This window comes from Papaver somniferum, unplaced genomic scaffold (genome assembly GCF_003573695.1).
Source record: "Papaver somniferum cultivar HN1 unplaced genomic scaffold, ASM357369v1 unplaced-scaffold_53, whole genome shotgun sequence".
NCBI lineage: Eukaryota > Viridiplantae > Streptophyta > Magnoliopsida > Ranunculales > Papaveraceae > Papaver > Papaver somniferum.
Genome location: NW_020647971.1, coordinates 525,689 through 531,675, shown reverse-complemented (window position 1 = coordinate 531,675; position 5,987 = coordinate 525,689).

Below are 5,987 nucleotides of genomic sequence, written 5' to 3'. Positions count from 1 at the left end.
TTGCATTTCTGTGTACGTTGATTCAGAAAATATGAAGGAAGTCAAATTTCACAATATAAGAAGGATGAAAGACCAGCCAGAACTAATCCAAATTCTAACAAATTTCATCTATTTGAATCAAATTGAAAGACAAAGCCAATAAAAAATAAGAGTTCATAAAAATGTTGAATTTTATACGTTAACTCAAAAAAGTCTACACTCTTCGTTATAAGTCGGAAGTTGATTTCTCAGACTAAATTGTAAACTAGATAAACTCATCTTTAACAGAAAAAGTTTGAAAAATGTATTGTAATCACAATTAATATGTTCTAATGAAGTACGTCTATAAAAATTGCATTTCTATGTACGTTGATTCAAGAATATATGAAGGAAGTCAAATTTCACTATAGAAGAAGGACGAAAGACCAAAGCAGAACTAATCCAAATCCTAACAAATTTCATCTATCTTGAATAAAATAGAAAGAAAAAGCCAACACAAAAAGATAGTGTTCATAAAAATGTTGAATTTTATATACGTTAACTCAAAAAGTCTACTACTTCGTTATAAGTCGGAAATTGATTTCTGAGACTATATTGTAAACTAGATAACCTCATCTTAACAGAAAAAAGTTTGAAAATGTATTGTAATTACAATTAATATGTTCTAAGGCAACACGTCTAGTAAAATTGCATTTCTATGTATGTTGATTCAAGAAAATATGAAGGAAGTCAAATTTCATAATAGAAGAAGGACGAAAGACCAAGCATAACTAATCCAAATCCTAACAAATTTCATCTATCTTGAATCAAATAGAAAGACAAAGACAACACAAAAAGAAAGAGTTCATAAAAATGTTGAATTTTATATACGTTAACTCAGAAATGTCTATACACTTCCTTATAAGTCTGAAATTGATTTCTGAAACTTAATTGTAAACTAGATAAATTCATCTTTAAGGAAAAGATTTGAAAATGTATTGTAATCACAATAATATGTTCTCAGGCTTTACGTCTAATAAAAATTGCATTTCTATGTACGTTGATTCAAGAAAATATGAAGGAAGTCAAATTTCACAATATAAGAAGGATGAAAGGCCAAGCAGAACTAATCCAAATCCTAACAAATTTCATCTATCTTGAATCAAATAGAAAGACAAAGCCAACAAAAAAAGAAAGAGTTCATAAGAATGTTGAATTTTATATACGTTAACTCAAAAAAGTCTACACACTTCGTTATAAGTCGGAAATTGATTTCTGAGACTAAAAAACTAGATAAACTCATATTTAACATAAAAAGTTTGAAAAATGTATGTAATCACAAATAATATGTTCTAAGGCTTTACGTCTAATAAAATTGCATTTCTATGTACGTTGATTCAAGAAATATGAAGGAAGTCAAATTTCACAATATAAGAAGGATGAAAGGCCAAGCAGAACTAATCCAAATCCTAACAAATTTCATCTATCTTGAATCAAATAGAAAGACAAAGCCAACAAAAAAGAAGGAGTTCATAAGAATGTTGAATTTTATATACGTTAACTCAAAAAGTCTACAAACTTCGGTATAAGTCAGAAACTGATTTCTGAGACTAAAATGTAAACTAGATAAACTCATCTTTAACATAAAAAGTTTGAAAAATGTATTTTAATCACAAATTATATGTTCTAAGGAATTACGTCTAGTAAAAATTGCATTTCTATGTACGTTAATTCAAGAAAATATGAAGGAAGCCAAATTTCACAATAGAAGAAGGATGAAAGACCAGCTAGAACTAATCCAAATTGTTACAAATTTAATCTATTTGAATCAAACTGAAAGACAAAGCCAAGACAAAATAAAGAGTTCATAAAAATGTTGAATTTTATATACGTTAACTCAAAAGTTTACACACTTCGTTATAAGTCGGAAATCGATTTCTGAGACTATATTGTAAACTAGATAAACTCATCTTTAACGGAAAAAGTTTGAAAAATGTATTGTAATTACAATTAATATGTTCTAAGGCAATACGTCTAGTAAAAATTGCATTTCTATGTACGTTGATTCAAGAAAATATGAAGGAAGTCAAATTTCATAATAGAAGAAGGATGAAAGACCAAGCAACTAACCAAATCCTAACAAATTTCATCTATCTTGAATCAAATAGAAAGACAAAGCCAACACAAAAGAAAGAGTTCATAACATGTTGAATTTTATGTACTTTAACTCAAAAAGTCTACACATTTTATCATCTGAAGTTGATTTTTGAGATTAAATTGTAAACTAGATAAACTCATCTTTAACAGAAAAAGTTCGAAAAAACGTATTGGAATCACAAATAATATGTTCTAAGGCATTACGTCTAGTAAACATGTACTTTTGATTCAAGAAAATATGAAGGAAGTCAAATTTCACAATAGAAGAAGGATAAAAGCCCAGGCATAACTAATCCAAATTCCAACAAATTTCATCTATTTGAATCAATTGAAAGACAAAGCCAATACAAAAATAAAGAGTTCAAAAATGTTAGATTTTTTATACGTTAACTCAAAAAGTCTACACTCTTCATTATAAATCGGAAGATGATTTCCGAGACTAAATTGTAAACTAGATAAACTCATCTTTAACAGAAAAACTTTGAAAAATGTATTGTTTTCACAATTAATATGTTCTAAGGCAGAACGTCTAGTCAAAATTGCATTTCTATGTACGTTGATTCAAGAATATATGAAGGAAGTCAAATTTCACAATAGAGAAGGATAAAAGGCCAAGGAGAACTAATCCAAATCCTAAAAAATTTCATCTATCTTGAATCAAATAGAAAGACAAAGTCAACACAAAAAGAAAGAGTTCAAAAAATGTCGAATTTTATATACGTTAACTCAAAAAATCTACAAACTTCGTATAAGTCGGAAATTGATTTCTGAGACTAAATTGTAACTAGATAAACTCATCTTTAACAGAGAAAGTTTGAAAAATGTATAAATCACAAATCATATGTTCTAAGGAATTACGTCTAGTAAAATTTCATTTCTATGTACGTTAATTCAAGAAAATATAAAGGAAGCCAAATTCACAATAGAAGAAGGATGAAAGACCATCCATAACTAATCCAAATTGTAACAAATTTTATCTATTTGAATCAAATTGAAAGACAAAGCCAATACAAAAAAAGAGTTCATAAAAATGTTGAATTTTGTATACGTTAACTCAAAAAAGTATACACTCTTCGTTATAAGTCGGAAGTTGATTTCTGAAACTAAATTGTAAACTAGATAAACTCATCTTTAACAGAAAAAGTTAGAAAAATGTATTGTAATCACATTAATATGTTCTAAGGAAGTACGTCTATTAAAAATTGCATTTCTATGTACGTTGATTCAAGAATATATGAAGGAAGTCAAATTTCACTATAGAAGAAGGACGAAAGACCAAGCAGAACTAATCCAAATCCTAACAAATTTCATCTATCTTGAATCAAATAGAAAGACAAAGCCAACACAAAAGAAAGTGTTCATAAAATGTTGAATTTTATGTACGTTAACTCAAAAGTCTACATACTTCGTTATAAGTCGGAAATTGATTTCTAAGACTATATTGTAAACTAGATAAACTCATCTTTAAATAAAATAAAAATTGAAAAATGTATTTTAATTACAATTAGTATATTCTAAGGAAATACGTCTAGTAAGAATTGCATTTCATGTACGTTGATCAAGAAAATATGAAGGAAGTCAAAGTTCATAATAGAAGAAGAAGAAGAGAAGACCACACATAACTTATCCAAATCCTAACAAATTTCATCTATCTTGAATCAAATAGGAAGACAAAGCCAACACAAAAACAAGAGTTCATTAAAATGTTGAATTTATATATGTTAACTCAAAAAGTCTACACACTTCCTTATACTCTGAAATTGATTTCTGAAACTTAATTTTAAACTAGATAAATTCATCTTTAAGAGAAAAGATTTGAAAAATGTATTGTAATCAAAAATAATGTGTTCTAAGGCATTATGTCTAGTAAAAATTGCATTTCTATGTACGTTGATTCAAGAAAATATGAAGGAAGTCAAATTTCACAATATAAGAAGGATGAAAGACCAGCCAGAACTAATCCAAATTCTAACAAATTTCATTTATTTGAATCAAATGGAAAAACAAAGCCAATACAAAAATAAAGAGTTCATAAAAATGTAGAATTTTTTATACGTTAACTCAAAAAAGTCTACACTCTTCGTTATAAGTCAGAAGTTGATTTCTGAGACTAAATTGTAAACTAGATAAACTCATATTTAACAGAATTTTTTTGAAAAATGTATTTTAATCACAATTAATATGTTCTAAGGCAGTACGTATAGTAAAAATTGCATTTCTATGTACGTTGATTCAAAAATATATGAAGGAAGTCAAATTTCACTATAGAAGAAAGACGAAAGACCAAGCAGAACTAACCCAAATCCTACCAAATTTCATCTATCTTGAATCAAATAGAAAGACAAAGGCAACACAAAAAGAAAGTGTTCATAATAATGTTTAATTTTATATATGTTAACTCAAAAAGTCTACACACTTCGTTATAAGTCGGAAATTGATTTCTGAGACTAAATTATAAACTAGATAAACTCATCTTTAACAGAAAAAGTTTGAAAAATGTATCTTAATCACAAATAATATGTTCTAAGGAATTACGTCTAGTAAAAATTGCATTTCTATGTACGTTAATTCAAGAAAATATGAAGGAAGCCAAATTTCACAATAGAAGAAGGATGAAAGACCAGCCAGAACTAATCCAAATTCTAACAAATTTCATCTATTTGAATCAAACTGAAAGACAAAACCAATACAAAAATAAAGAGGTCATAAAAATGTTGAATTTTTATACGTTAACTCAAATAAGTCTACACTCTTTGTTATAAGTCGGAAGTTGATTTCTGAGACTAAATTGTAAACAAGATAGACTCATCTTTAACAGAAAAAAGTTTGAAAAACTTATTGTAATCACAATTAATATGTTCTAAGCCATTTCGTCTAGTAAAAATTGTATTTCTGTGTACGTTGATTCTAGAAAATATGAAGGAAGTCAAATTTAACAATATAAGAAGGATGAAAGACTAGCCAGAACTAATCCAAATTCTAACAAATTTCATCTATTTGAATCAAATTGAAAGACAAAGCCAAGACAAAAATAAAGAGTTCATAAAAATGTTGAATTTTTTATACGTTAACTCAAAAAAGTCTACACTCTTCGTTATAAGTCGGAAGTTGATTTCTGAGAATAAATTGTAAACTAGATAAACTCATATTTAACAAAAAAAGTTTGAAAAATGTATTGTAATCACAATTAATATGTTCTAAGGAAGTACGTCTATTAAAAATTGCATTTCTATGTACGTTGATTCAAGAATATATAAAGGAAGTCAAATTTCACTATAGAAGAAGGACGAAAGACCTATCAGAACTAATCCAAATCCTAACAAATTTCATCTATCTTGAATCAAATAGAAAGACAAAGCCAACACAAAAAGAAAGTGTTCATAAAAATGTTGAATTTTATATACGTTAACTCAAAAAGTCTACATACTTCGTTATAAGTCGGAAATTGATTTCTGAGACTATATTGTAAACTAGATAAACTCATCTTTAACAGAAAAAGTTTGAAAATGTATTGTAATTACAATTAATATGTTCTAAGGCAATATGTCTAGTAAAAATTGCATTTCTATGTACGTTGATTCAAGAAAATGTGAAGGAAGTCAAATTTAACAATATAAGAAGGATGAAAGACTAGCCAGAACTAATCCAAATCCTAACAAATTTCATCTATCTTGAATTTAATAGAAAGACAAAGCCAAAAAAAAAGAAAGAGTTCATAAAAATGTTGCATTTTATATACGTTAACTCAAAAAAGTCTACACACTTCCTTATACGTCTGAAATTGATTTCTGAAACTTAATTGTAAACTAGATAAATTCATCTTTAAGAGAAAAGATTTGAAAAATGTATTGTAATCACAAATAATATGTTCT